The following is a 19,305-nucleotide window of genomic DNA, read 5'->3' on the forward strand; positions in this document are numbered from 1 at the left end:
GATGGAGCAGGACCATGCAAATTTTCATCATGCTACTTAGAACAGGGTGCCATTTAAAACGTATGAATTTTTAATTCCTGGAATCTTCCATTTAATATTTTTGGACCATGGTTGTCTGCAGGTAATTGAAACTGTGAACATGGAAACCATGGATAAGGGGTCGAGGGCTACTGTACTTGGAGCGGGATTGATATATTGTCCAGCAAGATTATGTTTACTTTGTAAGAAACTGCCAAATTATCTTCCAACATGGCTGAACCATTTTGTACTCCTACAGGCCATGAATATGTATTCCTGTTGCACTACCTTCTCACCAAAATGTGGTATTGTCAGGTTTTTTTGTTTTTACTTTTAGCCTTTCTAGTAGGTGTGGAGCAGGATCTCATTATTGTTTTAATTTGCAATTCCCTAGTGATAAATGATGGGGACATCTTTCCACATATGTATTTTCCATATGTTGATTTTCTGTTCAGATCATTTGCACATTTTTTTATTGGGTTCTCTTTTAGTGTCTCATTGTAAATGTTCTTTGTAGATTTTGGACCAAATGTTTTATCAGATACATAGTTTTCAAATATTTTCTCTAAATCTCTGGCTTGTCTTTATTCTTTTACCAGTTTCCTGAGAGGATACAAGCCTTTAATTTTAATGAAGTGCAACATCAATTTTTCTGTTCTGTATTGTGCTTTAGGTGTTGTATCTAAAAACCCATTGTGAAACACAGGGTCCCTTAGATTTTCTCTTATGTTTTCTTTTAGAAATGTATAGTTTTATATTTATGCATTAATTTTTGTGAAAGATGTAAGATCTGTATCTTAATTCACATTTTTGCTTATGAAGATGTCAATTATTCCAGCACTGTTTGTTGAAATATACTATATTTTCTCCATTTAATTGCCTTGCTTCTTTGTAAAAGACTAGTTAACTATATTTGTGTGGGTTTATTTCTGGGCTCTCTATTTTGTTCCATTGGTCTATATATCTGTTATTTCACCAATAATATGTTGTCTTGATTACTCTAGCTTAAGAGCAAGTCTTGAAGTCAATTAGTGTCAGTCCTCTAACTTTATTCTTCTTCAGTATCACATTGATTATTCTGAGTCTTCTTCCTTTCCATATAAACTTTAGAATCAGTTTGTTGACATCTACAAAATAGCTTGCTGGGATTTTGATTGGGATTACACAGATCAAGTTGGGAAAAATTGACATCTTAAAAAGTTAAGCCCTCCAATCAATGAACACAGAATATCTTTCTATTTATTTAGACATTCTTTTATTTATTTCAACAGAGTTTTGCAGTTTTATACATGATTACTGGTACATATTTTGTTAGGTTTACACTTATGCTATTTTTGGGACTATTGTAAGTAATACTGTATTTTTAAATTTCAAATTCCAATAGCTAGTTGCTAACATATAGGAAAGCAATTGACTTTTGCATGTTAACCTTGTGTCCTGAAACCTTTCTATCATTGCTTATTAGTTCCAGAAATAAGTTTGTTGATTCTTTGGGCTTTTCTATATAGATGATCATGTCAACTGTGAGCAGACAATTTTAATTCTTCTTTCCCAATCTGTATATATTCTATTTCCTTTTCTTATCTTATTGCACTAGCTAGAACTTCTAGCACAATGCTGAATAGTAGTGGTGTCTCACTACCTTGTTCCCAACCTTAAGGGAAAATGATCTAGTTCTCACCAGTAAGTATAATGTTAACTTTAGGTTTTTTGTAGACGTTCTTTATGAAGTTGAGGAAGTTCTTCTTTAGGAGCTTATGGGATTTTTTTAAAATTTATTTTTATTTATTTAATAATGGGTAAAATGTCATCCCTGAAGAAAAAAAAAAACCAACCCAACTATATGGAGTTTCTCGGAAGAACATTAGTAGAAAGTTACTCCATTCTTATGAGAATAAAAGGAAAGGAGTTTTTTAAAATGTATCTCTTAAAACCTAGCTCACTGACCTCTTTTTTCATAAATCTCTTTATGAAATGATGGACTGATGTGTTGACAGCTCCTCCAGTTACTGTTAGGTCAGAGCTCAATCACACCTATTACAGGCAAGTTTGATCTTCACTTTTCTGGTAGCCCCAAAGGAGGCTCTCTTTTACCTTCTTTATTCTCCCTTGCAAAGTCCAAAACCTTCATATAGCATCTTGTAGGCCCAGGCATATTTCAGCACCATGCTTCTTAAATATACCTTCCCTCCCTTCCTTTCTTCTGAGTCCCCAAGGTAGTGAAACTTTCTACAAAAACCTTGTTTTAAATCTGTAATCACACTTACTAGCTATGGGGCTATTTATTTTTTCTGACCTTCAGTTTCCTAGGGGATGATAATTCTCTTTTTGCCTTATTCTTTTTTTATGTATTGCTAGTTTTGAATAATAAAGACAAAACTGATATGAAATATCTGATACACAGTAGACTTTCAATAAATGTTAGTTTTCCCCCCTCTATTTTAAAACATTTTAACATGACTAAACTTAACCAGAAGTGTAATGATGGAAATTTTAGATTCTGTGGCAACTTTGTGGAGAAATTATTTTTAAGATATTTCATTTCTCATCATTCATTGACAAATTCACTCAAGTAGATATGAGTATCTTTTGCATAAAAGTACAATATTTATTCTTAAAATGAGGTCACATTGGGGCTTCCCTGGTGGTGCAGTGGTTGAGAATCTGCCTGCCAATGCAGGGGACACGGGTTCGAGCCCTGGTCTGGGAAGATCCCACATGCCACGGAGCAACTAGGCCCATGAGCCACAACTACTGAGCCTGCACGTCTGAAGCCTGTGCCCTGCAACAACGGAGGCCGCGACAGTGAAAGGCCCACGCACCGCAATGAAGAGTGGCCCCCGCTTGCCACAACAAGAGGAAAGCCCTCGCACAGAAAAACGAAGACCAACACAGCCAAAAATAAATAAATAAATAATAAAAAAATAAGGTCATATTATTGCTCTGAAAACGTATACAGAAATAACTGTAATACAGCTTTACAAATGAATATGAAAACAATGAGGGCAGTGTATGGGACAGAAAATTTTTCGCAGAGAGATTGAACCACAGGAAAACAAAACTGTCCTTTTGAACTTGAATATAAACACATTATGTATTGATGCATAGGCCTTTCAAATCACCTTAAAGAGATTGGCTCCCAGGTCAGTGGCACTAAAAGCAATACTAATGAATGTGGATACAAGGCTGAAAAGAGAATATCTTATCAGCTATGGAAATGAGGGGCATGAAAATTCAGAGAGGTTATTGGCAGAGACCCTGAAATCTCTGCTCAAAGAGAGCCATTGAAAACATGGATTTCTCCTGTGACTTCCTACTGTGGAGAAGGGTAAATCTGGCTGAGTTGTCATGGTGACATTCATGAGTTGACATTGAACTCATGCCTGTGTTAACACCCGGTTCTAATCTCACACCGGGTAGATCACCTTCTGATTGTAAGCTGGCTCCCCAGGTATCCTGCCTACAGGGATAACATGTGCTGAACAGGAGAGTTGAATAAGAAGTTTCTTTCAAGGGAAAAAAAAAGGAGATTTTGGTGTTCAGAGTTTATTCATTAGTATTATGAGTTGTCTAAACTGCATCTGTTCTTTTAAGAGGTAAAGATGGTCTTGAAATGCCAAGAAATGAGACTTTTAATCTCTCAAAGTCGAGGAATTGTTTATCAAAATTCACTGAAGTAAAGCTATTCTTTGAGGTCTTATCGATGATTTTCTTGAAGAGCTGGACCAGGAGGCAATGTTTTTCAGACAGAAAGAGTTGATGTGAAACATTTTCAGGGTGTTTGGCATAACTGGGGAAAGAGTGTGAGAGTTTAATTGTACTGAGGTGGGATAGGGAAGGAGGAGTCGGGAAGTGGAACACTGAAACAAAAGAGCTTGGAAAGGTAGATTAGGGCCAGAGAATAAATGCACTTGCCTGTCAGGCAAAGAACTATGGACAATAGGAGATTTTCTAAGGCATCTTATGCTGAGGAATGATACAAGCAATGTTTCAGCTATCTATTGCTAGATAATAACAGCATTAAAGTATATTGGCTTTAACTATTCACAATAGCCAAGACATAGAAACAACCTAAATGTCCATCGACACCTGAATGGATAAAGGAGATGTGGTACATATAAACAATGGAATGTTAGTCAGCCATAAACATAATGAAATAATGTCATTTGCAGCAACATGGATGGACCTAGAAAATATCATATTGAGTGAAGTAAGTCAGAAAGAGAAAGCAAATACCATATGATATCACTTATATGTGGAATCTAAAATATGACACAAATGAACTTATCTACAAAGCAGAAGGAGACTCACAGACATAGAGAACAGACTTGTGGTTGCCAAGGGGAAGTGAGGCCAGGGGAGTGATGGATTGAGAGTTTGGGAGTAGCAGAGGTAAACTATTATATATAGGATGGATAAACAACAAAGTCCTACTGTATAGCACAGGGAACTATATTCAATATACTGTGATAAACCATAATGGAAAAGAATAGGAAAAAGAATGCCTATATGTATAACTGAATCACTTTGCTGTACAGCAGAAATTAACATGACATTTTAAATCAACTATATTTCAATAAAATAAATTTTAAAAAATGTATCGGCTTTAAACAACAATCACAAATACTGGGAGCAGTGATTCATTGGGGCCATCAAAGTCTACCATATGAGCAATCCTCTGGTTTGGAACGAATCTGTTGTCAGAATGGGGAATGTACTCTGAGAATGGGATACAAATTAAGAGACAAGTCGCATAGGCAGGAATCTGCATAAAAATTCTAAGTCTGCACTGACGACTATAGTCCTCAGAGAATCTTACAGGATGAGGAAGACAACAGGAGTATATTTCTTTAGACCCATAGTAACCAAGTCTCTCCCCTTTTCTATCCCTTAGAAGGGAATCAGAATTCCAAAGAGAGTTGGATAAAATTGAATAATACATTTTATGTATGGAATCTTAACATTTTTCCAACATTTTCTGGGTTTTGTTTATGGTTTGTGTGTTACTTTTCTTTACCTTTCCACATTCTTGTCCCTCTTCATAGTCTAACTCACTAAGCTGTCCTCCTCACTGCCATCTAAGCCAAGAGAGTACATATTGATCTCAAGTCTGAGCAAGTCTTTAAAGGTAGACAGGAGGTATGAAGAATGATCACAATGGTATTTTCTTCAACACTTTCACAGCCAGTGTTTTCTGTGAATCTTCCTTAGTAATCAATCACTAGCCTTGGTGAAAAGAAATTTATAGTCCTCCAAAGCTTTATGTAAAGTGTCTCTTATGAAGTGAGCAGAAAGTGCTCAAGATTTAACAAATCCAAACCGAGCTCAGCTTATAAGTAGCTTGGTGATTTGTAGTCAGTTACAGAACCTCTCTGGCTAAGTAGTAGTTCTCTTTATCTACAGAATGAATGCATTGGACTTTATGATATTTTAAATCTCTTCCAGATCTTGTATTATATCTTTTATAAGCATTGACACTCCTTGGAAACTTAAGTGATATCTTTCCCATATGTTCATTTCATGTATTTTGATTCATTTTACTTCTAAAATAAGGTTCATTTCATGTATTTTGATTCATTTTACTTCTAAAATAAGGTACTTGTCTTGTTGGTATTAGAATCAACAAAATCCAGATTTCACAGGCGAATTGAGCCAGAAACTAGAAATTAGGAAGAACTGAAAAACTCATAAGATGCTCAGATAAATGTTAAAGATGTTGTGGTTATCCACAATCAGGGAAAGTTTTGGATGAACACCCAAGGGGCCAGTACTTACAGGATTTGGAATTTCTGCTCTTATCCCCCCCAGATTTTTCCATAATAGTTCTGTTGTATTAAAAAATGGTAACACTGCATTTTATCATCTATGGTACTTACAGAGGTTAGTTGTTTTAGAAGTTTAAATTTTATCTTATTGATATTCACATATTTAGGAAAAACATAAGAGATTTTGATATAGGTATGGATAGAACCAAGTTTTGATACGGATGAAACATAAGGTGTGACAGGGATTTATGTATTCACACATCCATTCCTTTATTCATCACAATTTTTTGAATGTTTACTATGTGCCAGGTAATATGGTAATTGCAATGAATAGAAAGATAAGTCTTTGCCTTCACAGTATTAACGTTTTAGGAGATGGTATAGCAATTACAAAATAATATGACAAGTATAACAGGTATTATGGGACACATAGAGAACACCTAACTGGGAAATCATATGTAAGGAGAGCTTCCCAGAGAAGCTACATACTAGTTGAAGCAAATAGTGGGTAATAGAATGGAAATTATACAAAATAGAGGGGAAATCATACAAAAGTTCAAAGACCAGGGAGATGATGCTTGGGAATTGGACAGATTTCAACCTAAGCTGAATATAGAGTATAGTGTGGGAAATGATGGGGAATTCGGCTGGAGGTCTCAGCAAGAGAAACGCTGAATGATATGGTTAGCCATGAGGAGGGCACCTAATTTTATTTTAAAGGCAATGAAAAGCCATTAGACATATTTAGATGGTCGTTGAAATGCTTTAGAACATTTACTTTGGCTGACGTATAGAGTGTAGAATGGAAATGGGACATTACTTGAAAGAGTCACAGGAAACATACTTAGAAACGATGGGATATAGTAAGTTGGTGTGGTTAAATATAGGGTTGTGACAAGGGGCATTCAAGACAAGTGAAAGAATTTGAAACATAAAAGTCACCAGTACTTAGTGATGGATTTAAGGTGGAGAGAAATAGAAAGTTATCCGGTTTGACACCCAATTTCCCATCTTGAGTACCCAGGTTGGTGGTAGCTGGGTGAGCTATGAATCCCAGAAGAAGGAGCAAACTGGGACTGGCAGATGAGAAGAGGGATCAGTTCTAGAAGCACTATCTCTTTGGAGTCCCTGTGACCTCTGAGTAGAAATGTCAAGGAGGCAGTTGGATGGGGTAGTTTTAGGACTCAGGAGAGGCATTCAAGCTGAAGGAATAAAGCAATGGGTCACCAATGAAAACACAATAATGATAAGGAAGTGAATGTTTATTCAGAACTTTCTATGTTTTAATGACCTTAATTAATTTATTCATATTAATTCTATACTCAAAATAACCCATTGATGTCGATACTATTGGTATTCCCATTTTATAGATGAGAGAAAAAAGGCATGGAGAGTGACAGATCTAGGATTGAATCCCGAAAACCTACCCAAGAGTCCGTGCCCTTAATCATCAAGGTAATTGAAGTCACAGTAGGATGGATATATGACCCAAGGAAAATATGTAGAGTGACAATAGAAACAGCCTCAGAGAGGATCCGGGGCTCTCCAATATCACCAATATTTCAGAGAGTGGAAGGAAAGAAAAATATGCAAAAGAGACTTAAAAAGAAGATGGTGAAGAGAGAGGGTAAGATAGTATTACCATAATGCAAAAGGAAAAACATATTCTGAGTCATAAGGAATAGTTAGCACTCCGAAATTCTGCCGAGAAGTCTGTGAAGATTAGCCTTAAAGTGTGCTCCTTGGGCTTGAAACATCATGAGCCCAAGTGGAAAAGTCTCATATGTCATGCTGAAGTGTTTGGCTCTTGTTCTGTGGTCTAGTGATTGTCTGCCTGGGTTTTGTGCATCAGAATCCCCTGGATCCTTTTTAGGTATGCAGATGCCTGTGTCTCCAACTCAGACCCGAAGATCTAGAAAATTTTGAGGTTGAAAGGAGCGTACGCACACTCTGAAAGCTCTGCGGGAGGTTTTGATGCCCATCCAAAGTTCATAGTCAGCACTCTTAGTCACTGGGGAGTCACATGGGGGCAGTGATATTGATACATCCATGTTTTAGAAAGATTTCTTTGATGGTTGTGCACCAGCGTGGGTTGGGGGGTGGGGGAAATAGGGACCAAACAGCTAAGAGATCTAGACAGTCCAATATTTTGGATAAACTCCTAAACCTGGATGGAGAGGTGTAGCTACTCTTTGAATTTCTCATACTTTTTACTTTCTTGAGGCAGAGCCTACCACAGATACCTGGTCCCTGAAACACTGTGGTATTTGCAACACGAGAGGGCTTCTCATGGTGAGTTTTCAATGACTTAGTTCGGCAGATATGAAGTTCAATAAGAAACCACCAAGTCTGAGACATAGTTGGAATCAAAGGGCTTCCCTACACTATGTTGTTTAGTTAGAAATATGCAAATTTTTTTCTATTGCTTAGAAATAATGCTTTAATACATCTATAATTCTAAAAACATAGGGGGAGGGGTTCCAATGGAAAGCGTTGGGTTTATTTTTTTATTTCAAAGAATTACAAAGAAGAGAAGGAAAAAAGCATTGTTTTCCTTCCTGTCTGCTGCTTTCCAAAAAGCCTTAACTGAGCACAGCTGTGTAATGGCACAGACAAACAGGAAATGAGTGTTTCAATAATTCTACATTTCCAAAGCACTCTTAAATGCCGTGGCGAAAATACTAACAACAATGCCTTTTGAAATTAACTGTGAAGGCATTGGATTTAACTCACCCCACTATTTCAGAAGACCCCACTTTCAAAAAGATTCTGAAAAATCACTCTCCTCTAAGCTGTCAGGATACAATGAGCATAAAAATAAAAAGCGAAAAAAAAAAATAAAAAAAGAAGAAAAGTGAGTGTACAGAATAGAATAAAAGGCTGTTGTTCCCAGCAAAATTTTTCTACCCTGTGTTGTGACTGCCAAGTACAATTTCACATTTTTTGATTTAGGAGCAATCTTCTCTAGATCATTTCTTCAGCAGGAATGTGACCAGTGATGAAGTGCTTGGGCTCTTGGACCAGGTTCTTAAGCACTTTGCAATGATGCAGTTCGAGAAAAGATATTTTTTAAGACTTTCAATGTCAACAAATTTTAAAGTGAATAGCAACCCTGTGTCACACACACCCTTTCCCACCACCTCCCCTAATTCCTTCCATGATTTACTTGGACTCCTGACAGATAACTCTGACCCAGTGGCCTTGTTGCTGGCAGCATAATAAAATACTTGCTTTAGATCATTTGACTACAGTGTTCTTGGTCATAGATTCTTGGGTTTGGGTGAGCTGCAAAGTGCGCTCAAAATAGCAATGATTGTGTGTCCTATTTTGAAAAACAGGCTTCCTTGAGAAAACAAAATTATGACCATTTTCATCTTGTGAGGAATGAGGAAATTCATCAGTCATTTAGTTCAGTTTGAAAAGCATTTATTGAGTACATAGAGAGTCTTAAGCACTATGTGGTATGTTCGTAACACAAAGATCTACCCCAAGTAGTCAACGTTTCAACACAAGAGTCTGCAAACCTTTCTATATATGGTCAAGATATCAATATTTTAGGTTTTGTGGGCCACATACAGTCTCTGCCACCCATTCTTCTTTCTTATTGTTTTACAACCATTTAAATGTAAAATCCATGCTAAGATAATGGATCATACAAAAGCAGATCCCTGCTTTAATGGATAAATAAATAATACAAAAAAGGTGGTCTCACACATGCAAAGACAATAGTTTGGGTCATAAGAAATTACTAATCATTGACCATTTTGTGATGGCAATTTCATATGATCCAACCCATGTGTTAAGTCCAACCTACCACATAATTAAATTCTGGACAATTGTATACATTGTATAATGGTAAATATAAATGTATATAGATGAAGCAATTAATCAATGCTACCTGGGAGTATCTCATCAAAAAGATGAATCTTGATTTACATTTTTTAAAATAAATTTATTTACTATTTATTTTTGGCTGTGTTGCATCTTTGTTGCTGTGCGGGCTTTCTCTAGTTGTGGTGAGCGGGGGTTACTCTTCAATGCGGTGCATGGGCTTCTCGATGCGGTGGCTTCTCTTGTTGCAGAGCATGGGCTCTAGGTGCACGGGCTTCAGTAGTTGTGGCACACGGGCTCAGTAATTGTGGCTCGCGGGCTCTAGAGCACAGGCTCAGCAGTTGTGGCACAAGGGCTTAGTTGCTCTGGGGTATGTGGGATCTTCCTGGACCAGGGCTCGAACCCGTGTCCCCTGCATTGGCAGGGAGATTCTTAACCACTGCGCTACTGGGGAACTCCTTGATTTACATTTTGATAAGCAGATAAAGAAGAGATGGGAGGAGATGGAGAGAATCCAAGTAGATAAAACAGACAAAGTTCTGACAACAAACCTTCACAGTGGGGCTGATGCACAAAGTGAATATGAAAGATATACTTGGATACAGTTGGGCCAGAGTGTTTAGAGTTTAGGCTGTCCTACAAGTGGCAGGAATTTAAGACTTAACCAGAGAAACTGCAATTCAATCTATGTTCTAGAGAGTTAACTTTTTTTTTTTACATCTTTATTGGAGTATAATTGCTTTACAATGGTGTGTTAATTTCTGCTTTATAACAAAGTGAATCAGTTATACATATACATGTGTTCCCATATCTCCTCCCTCTTGCATCTCCCTCCCTCCCACCCTCCCTATCCCACCCCTCCAGGCGGTCACAAAGCACCGAGCTGATCTCCCTGTGCTATGTTGCTGCTTCCCACTAGCTATCTATTTTACGTTTGACAGTTAACTTTTTCAGTGCCAACTATTTCATGTGGCCCCTGTGTACAAGTTGTAAAAGACATTCCTTTCTGTTTCTTTTTTTTTTTTTTTTTGCGGTACGCGGGCCTCTCACTGCTGTGGCCTCTCCCGTTGCGGAGCACAGGCTCTGGATGCGCAGGCTCAGCGGCCATGGCTCACGGGCCCAGCCGCTCCGCGGCACGTGGGATCCTCCCAGACCGGGGCACGAACACGTGTCCCCTGCATCGGCAGGCGGACTCTCAACCACTGCGCCACCAGGGAAGCCCCGACATTCCTTTCTTAAATCACTTTCCTTCCATACATTGGACACATTATCAATTATATTGATTCTGTTACAACAGAGCACTTTGTCATCTGCTGGAAATCGCCATAATAAAATGTAAAACTCTTTGGGATTGACATATATACACTACTATGTATAAAATAGATAACTAATGAGAATGTATTGTATAGCACAGGGAACTCTACTCAATGCTCTGTTGTGACCTAAATGGGAAGGAAATCCACAAAAGGAGGGGATATATGTGTATATATAGCTGCACAGCAGAAACTAACACAACATCGTAAGGCAACTATACTCCAATAAAAATTAATTAAAAAAAGAAAAAGGCAAACAACAAACAAAAAATGTAAAAATCTATGATGTCTGCCATGTAAATGGTGCTTGTAATGGGTGGCGGGTTTTTTGTATGAATTATACATATAGCAGCCATGTCTCTGGAAGCAGCATAAAGTTAATAGCTGGGAGGAGAAGAGTAACACTGAAATAAATTAGAAAACTTTTTTTAATAATCCAGATCCAGGGAAGAGGTGATAAAGCACTGGGTGATGGATGTTACAGACATAGAAGCTCTATGAGGCATTGTGTGTAAAGATTAGGAAAGAGAAAAGGAATTTATACACGACCCTAAGAATTGTATAAACAACTGGCCAAAGAACTTTGCCAAAGAACTTTGCCTTTAACTGTGGAAGGAAATGCATAAGCAGTGGCAGGTTTACAGAGAATTTGGGGAGTTAGATTTTGGAGACGGTAAGTGTGAAGTAAGTGTGAAACAGGCAATTTCCAGTGTAAGTCTGGATCTCAAGAGAGGGGCTAACGGCATGTGACTCCTTAGAGTGTAAAAATAGGAGAAAATCTGAAAGCAAAGAGAGGAATCTAGATAAGGAACCAAAATCAGCAGAGAAGAAAATATACAAAGTTTGAAGAAAAATTTCAAAGGAAAGTCAAATGCAAGTGTTATCATAGTTTCAAAAAGGAGGAGAAACATTTTCGAAGGTGTGAACATCAAAATGACACCCAGCCTTCCATGGGTAAGTCTGATGTCTAAGGAGTTAGGAGGTCAGTGGTTACCTTTGTAAGAGCAGTTTGAATGGTGTGGCGAAGAAAGAATTCAGACTTCTGGATGCTAAGGAGAGATGAAAAGCGAAGATTATCAGACAGTGAGTAAGTATTAAATATTCTGTCATTACCACTTCAAAAAGTCTGACTGTAGACTCAGAGAAAGATCAATGAAGGTCCGTGTGGAAAGCTTTTTTGGGGGGGATCAGGATAGGAAGGAAATAACAATAAGAGAAGATTGCATATTCAATAATTACATGCATTATAATATATGAAAGACAAGTGAGAAAGAAAAAAGATAGCAAATGAACTTCCAAGTTTAAAGATCAACAGAAGAATGTGTAAAGGTACATAGGGGTACATGACTGATTGCCCAATGGCAGCCTGAACGGGAGGTGCTATGTATTTAGGTATTATTAGTACTTGACTCAGTTTCTCCATCTGGGTGTCTTTTAATGTTTTACCAGGAGGTAGGGATTTGGGGATAAGAGAAAAGAAGGATCAGATAACATTTTCTAAAGGACTTGAAGATACTTGGAGCAGACTGAACAAATGGAAGGCCTGCTGCAATTTGACCTTTCTAAGCTACCGCCATAAGAGAAGAAAATAATAGCTCTGCTTCTTTTCAACTACCTTATCGTGGGTGTGAGGATGAAAGGCAAACCTAGAAATAAAACCACTCATTCTAAATGTAAGAGCTCTTTCTCCACACGTGAATTCTGGAACTCAGTGTATTAAAGTTTAACGTCTTTTTAAGATTTATTGTTGGTTTTCCTCTCCTTCCCTGTTCCTCCACATACCCCCACTAACACTGTAGCCATAGGGAGGATCAATTTTGTGTGTTTATTTTTTTAAAAAAAAATTTATTGGAGTGTAGTTGATTTACAATGTTGTATTAGTTTCAGGTGTATAACATAGTGATTCAGTTATACATATATTCATTCTTTTTCAGATTCTTTTCCCATTTAGACTATTACAGAATATTGAGTAGAGTACCCTGTGCTATACAGCAGGTCCTCGTTGATTATCTATTTTATATATAGTAGTGTGTGTATGTTCATCCCAAGCTCCTAATTTATCCCTCCCCCACCCCAATTTTGGTATGTTTAGATTTTCCAAGGCAGTGGATCTGTTATGAGGACAGGTGTGCGTGAGTGCATTTCACTTCCATGATTAAATGGAACCAGTGTTTCTTCTGACCTCCAAGAACACAAGTTTTCTTTCTCTGAGATAGATCAATAAGAATAATCTTCTGTATTGAGTGGCACACCTGGCTACTCCTCATTTGTGCACAGACAACAATCTCCCTCTGAATCTCAAAGTAGATGACCCCATACATTATTCTCAGCAAAGAGAGAGAGAGCTGAATCCCTTAGAGTTCACCTGGGCTCTGATTAGAGACAGTGATACATTCAGGAGGAAGACACCAGAAACCAGATAGCATAGATCATCACAGACCTGTTGAGCACACCTTTAGAACTAAATGATGTAGTCTTTCAATCTTCCCAGATCATTGAAATTCTCTTTGCCCTTCTCTGTTGCTCAAAGAGCCTGGCAGGAACATAGAAAAGTCAAGGTATCCAGGGTGGAAATTTCTAAAATTTATCCAGAGAGGCAGGGTTAGAGAAGTGTTTCATTTTTGGTGAAGAGATATGAAGGGTTGAAACTGCAGCTTGAAATTTCCAAAATCTATCTGCCTGACTGACGGTTGGAACTGAGGTTCCCTGGGTTTTGGATTATCTGGTTTGAAGGTCATGAACAAGAAAACTGTGAAATTTAGTAATGCATAACTATGGCATCACCTCAAAAAAATATTGAACCTGAAAATTGAGTAGTGTTAGGAATTAAGCTTCAACATGCTCAAGATGTTTGAGGGGCATATGGCGATGGACTTGTTGATTTCAGCCAACACATGTTTTTTACCTTCGAAATTCTTAAATTTCTCACAAAGGTAAATACCTTGCAAATTTCCTACAAGTTGGGTGTATGTGATATTGGAAAAAGTACCTTCATGGCTGTCTGCTTCGAAGGAATTGAGGCTGTTGCTTTGAGAAGTCTGGAAGTGGCGTTCATGCTGTTGAGAGACGGTTTGTAAAATCTAAATTGGGATAACATTCTTGCTCTTATTTTTTTTTTTTTAACTTATTGCCAGGTTAACAACAAAATTTTTAAGATTTACAATAGGTCCAGAGGGCCCAAAATACGAATAAGCCTTCCTACTTACACCTGATTCCTCTTTTACCTATGACTCTTCAAACCCTGGGGGTGTCTGTGGATGTGCGCAAGGCCTAATGATCTTCTTGCTTTGACGTTTTCAGATTTTTAGAGAGCAACTCTTTTCTTTAGGACTTCCCCAGGCTCCTCAAGCCATTCCTCCTATCTGTCTTGGCTTCAATTAAACTGATTGCTCAATTGCAGTCCTACAAGAAGTCCAAAAGAAAGAGAAAGTTACAAAGGATCAGATTTACAAAACAGAAACAGATTCTTGGACATAGAAGACAAACTTATGGCTTCCAAAGGGGAAAGGTGGGAGGAGGGATAAATTAGGAGTTTAGGATTAGCAGATACAAACTACTATATATAAAATAGATAAACAAGGTCCTACTGTATAGCACAGGGAACTATATTCAATATCTTGTAATAAATTATAACAGAAAAGAATACAAAAAAGAATATATATATATGTATTGTATATACATATAACTAAGTCACTTTGCTGTACACCTGAAACTACACAACATTGTAAATCGACTATACCTAAATTTCAAAAAAAAGGAGAAAGGAAACAAAACTCTGTCAGATCTGGAACAAGGTTTGGTAAGGGTAGAATTTGACAAAGGTCCATTAACTTGAGCACCAGAGCTTATATTTGGATTTCCTTTCTTATCATGTGAAATGAACAGATTGGCTGTCTTATTGAGCTACAAGAGGCAGATCTGAACAAGGATTTTTGTGGACACAGATGAATGGGTAAGTGGCCTTACTTTATGGCTAGCGATGTATCCATTAAAACCCCAACTCAAAAACTGTGTGGTCCAGCTGCTAGTAGGATGGCAGGGAAACCAGGAAGAAGAAAACTAATGCGTCAAGAACCATGAGTTTTGACCTGCTAGACTTCACTGATGGGATTTGAGGGGCAGCAACACATAGAAAGACAACACTTTATGTTAGAAAGTGGCTTCGATGCTTGCGGGGGCTGTTCTCTGAAAAGAGGTTCTAAAATATTGTCATTGGAAAAACATCAAAATGAGAGGAGACATTTGAAATGATGCAACCTCAGCAAAGATGCAGTCTTGGCAATGAGCGCTGATGTCCCCCACTGACTTAAGTGTGCTTGTGCCCAAATGAGTCATGCCCGTGAACTTATGTAAATTATTTATTGAAACTCTCTCGCCCCCCCTTCAGCCACCCCTTGTCAGAGAAGAATGGATCTCCATAGAACTCTACCCTGAGATTTCTGTCAGGGACATTTTAAATTACTCACACAAAGATGCCTATGCTTCTCCTAGTAGGAGCCACCAGAGCCTCAAGATGCCCCATGTAGATGAATGCCATGCGAACATCTGTTGCTCTGATAGGCACTGCCTCTGACCCACTCGTGGCCATGACTGGACATTTGCTCAAGGAGACAGGAAGGCAGGCAGGGCTGCATCTGGGGTGGAAGGTACATGTTTCTGACTGTTTAGAGTGCAGCTCAGTTTCCTTTTCACTCCCATTCTCTCTGGTTGTAACTCTCCCTCAGCTTAGAGTTTCAACCTGACACCATGTAAGAGATGGACACCACAACCAACTGATTTTCTCAGTGTATCTCTATCATGGATGTTTTAGGCAAACTGTGAAGATTTTTCTAATTTTTTTATTCCTTATGATCAGCATCAACTAGATGATGCCCCTGTTTGGTGTAACACAGAGGAGTTTCTGCACTGACAGCTTAAAGAAAGCAAATTAAAGAAAACCAACACATACACTTTGAAATTACTTATCAGTATTTTAAATATAAATTTTCATATTTTAAATGATAAAAATAATCTGTGAAACGTAACATTAAAAAGATCTGGGGCTTCCCTGGTGGTGCAGTAGTTGAGAGTCCGCCTGCCGATGCAGGGGACACGGGTTCGTGCCCCGGTCCGGGAGGATCCCACATGCCATGGAGCGGCTCTGGGCCCGTGAGCCATGGCCACTGGGCCTGTGCGTCCAGAGCCTGTGCTCCGCAACGGGAGAGGCCACAACAGTGAGAGGCTCACGAACCGAAAAAAAAAAAAAAAAAAAAAGATCTGTATTACGAATTCCAAACAGAGCACAAAACAAGAAGGAACGACCACAAAATTCCAAATGTAATTAATATTAGAGTGCTATTTCTATTAGTTCAGTAAATCCTACTCTAGTTGCAAGTAAACGCTGTCTTCTTCAAAGCACTGGTCCCATTGATTGGTTTGATCTTGGATCTTAAATTGTCAGTCTCAGCTTTGATGGCCATATTAAAATATTTTTGCTAGAAGAAACATCACACTTGCTTTCACACATTTACTTGGTTCAGGTGTTGTCTTGTGTAAGCTCACTAGCTTATGTGCCTCCCAATAAAAAAACTCGATACATCCTGAAACAAGCTTAACCTTGAGGTTACTCTTCCTCTTATAATGGAAGTGGGTGATTGCACTGTATCTGTTCCAAATGTTTCTCCTTGCTTCCTGTTGACTTTCTATGAATCAAAGATTCAGCTTGACTAAGCACCTTGACTTTTCAGTCAAGTTTAACTATGAAACATTTCTTTATACTCAGTATTTTACATTATAAGCACAGGTTCCTTGTTTGAGGAGGTGAGAGCCAAGTGATATAAATATACTAAGAGATTCTCTCTCTCTCTCTCTCTCTCTCTCTCTCATTTTTCCTTCCACTTCTATCAATGTTAGAAATAATGAGTACAGAACAAAGTAGATGTTGTTAGCAAATAGCATGAATAGTATTATTTACTTCATATTTATTAGAGGTTAAAGAGTGAGGATAACAACAAATTAAATATACTGGAGGTGTTAAAGGCATTGCTGTGTTGTATACATATTATACAACTATGTATACTTGAAGTTGGAGAAACATCTTCTGTATAGTAAAAAGAAATTGGACAGAACTTTGAGGCAGATAGCAAATGTTAGATTTTCAGTTCTAGTGTTAAGTAGTTTCACAGCCTTGGAAGACACTTTGCTCTTTTGAGTTTCAGTGTGTTTATATCTAAAAAAGAGATTAAAAATAACCTCCAAGTTGTCGGAAGCATTATATGAGAAACATGAACAGTGCCTGGCACATCATAAATTCTCAATGAACATTACACAACTAAAATTTCAGAAATATATTGTTGAAACATTTTCTGAAAAATCCCTTCAAATGCAGAAATGAATTTAAAAATACTAGTTAGCATGATGAAATTTATCAATTAGTCATTGTTCCCTGGGACCTCCAGTTTCTTCTCAGCATCAGTAATGAACAGGAGAGAGGATTTACAGAAGAAATAGTTTGGATTGATGAATTGGACACATTTTGTTAAAAGTTAACATTTATCTAGTGATACTGTATCATTATTTCAAGTAATGTTTTAAAAAAGTTGCTGGAGTGGGCAAGGAGAAAAGGGGGACCTTCCTACACTGTTGGTAGGAATGTAAATTGGTGCAGCCACTATGGAGAACAGTATAGAGGTTCCTCAAAAAACTAAACATAGAGCTACCATATGATCCAGCAAACCCACTCCTGGGCATATATCCAGACAAAACTATAATTTGAAAAGATACATGCACCCCTATGTGCATAGCAGCACTAGTCACAATAGCAAAGATATGGAAACAACCTAAATGTCCCTTGACAGATGAATGGATAAAGAAGAGGTATATGTAATATATGCAATGGAATATTACTCAGCCATAACAAAGAATGAAATAATGCCATTTGCAGCAACATGGCTGAACCTAGAGATCACCATACTAAACGAAGTAAGTCAGATAGGAGAAAGACAAATATATGATATCACTTATATATGGAATCTAAAATACAACGCAAATGAACATACCTATGAAACAGAAACAGACTCACAAACATACAGAACATACTGGTCATTGCCAAGGGGGAGGGGGACTGGGGGAGAGATAGATTAGGAGTTTGGGATTAGCAGATGCAAACTATTATATATAGAATGGATAAACAACAAGGTCCTACTGTATAGCATAGGGAACTATATTCAATATCCTGTGATAAACCATAGTGGAAAAAAATATGAAAAAGGATGTATATATATGTATAACTGAGTCACTTTGCAATGCAGCAGAATTTAAATACAACATTGTAAGTCAAGTATACTTCCATAAAAGTAAAAAAATGAATTTCCAAAAAAACCTCTATTTATTACTTCATTTAATTTTTATATCAATTCCAAAAGACTGTGTGATTACTCCTTCTTTATAAACGAAGAAACAGAAGCTCCAAGACAACTTAGTTTTAAGAAAAATTTTGTTTCCCTTCAAGATCTTGTATGCTTCTTGTTTATTTATGATAATGAAAAAAATTGAACTGACTGGAATTTTTTTTCCTCTTAGGATTATCTTAAGAATTATACAGAGTGAGCACCTAAAGATGTACAAGACCTGGCTGACTGGATTCAGGTGGAAACTGACACTATTGATACATGCCCTTCAAACCTGTACCTATCTTTTGCTGTGGCCTGAAGATGTAATCAACTCCCTATGATGATTCTGGGCAGATAGTAAGGCTGGACATTCATGTCTAGAGATTTTATCTTTGCAGCAATAAGTTGCAGAAGAGTTTCATGTCTTTTTGACAACCTAATTATATAAGGTTAAATATTTACCCAAAGGTGTATATCACATTTAAAAAAATATTATTCTCTGTGAGATAAGCTGTTTTTTAATATATAGATAAGCTTCAAATTCCTGTCTAAATAATGACAAATGTGTAAGTCAGTTCCCTCAATCCACTGAAAGCAGAACTGGATTGAGGCATGCCAAGTAAAACTTGTCCAAATGGTCCCTTATCTCTCACCATCTCTAGAGTTGTGTTAGTGAATTTAAATCCGGGAAATCTCCAGTTCTCTGTTTTGTTATCCCTCTACATGGAGAGTTCCTCTTTCCAGGTTGGAGGAGTCATTAAATCCTCCCTGATCACTTCATGCTGCTGTCTCTTTCTTCTCAAAGGAGCAGGATGGCCAGCTCTTAGATTGTGAGAGGCCACCAAGAAGGCTGGTCACAGGTGAAGTAGGACCCCATCTGCTGTCTTGTGCAGGAAAAGGCAATTGCTTCTAAAGATTCCTGTATGTAATGCAGAGGAAGAGAGGGAGGAAAGGAAGTAGGTTGATTTTTAAATTAATATTAATAGATATAAACCTGAACAGCTGCTG

The 19,305-nt window shown here is 37.7% G+C and overlaps 1 long non-coding RNA gene across 1 annotated transcript; it reads left to right on the forward strand.

Moving 5' to 3' along the window:
* The first annotated feature begins 11,566 nt into the window (after window positions 1-11,566).
* Window positions 11,567-18,988, forward strand: LOC141278441 (uncharacterized). The gene is made up of 3 exons (XR_012331193.1): window positions 11,567-12,014; window positions 14,813-14,879; window positions 18,488-18,988. It is a non-coding gene; the product is annotated as an uncharacterized lncRNA (long non-coding RNA).
* Window positions 18,989-19,305: the final 317 nt, after the last annotated feature.

Source organism: Tursiops truncatus, chromosome 4, assembly GCF_011762595.2.
Source record: "Tursiops truncatus isolate mTurTru1 chromosome 4, mTurTru1.mat.Y, whole genome shotgun sequence".
Taxonomy (NCBI): Eukaryota; Metazoa; Chordata; class Mammalia; order Artiodactyla; family Delphinidae; genus Tursiops; species Tursiops truncatus.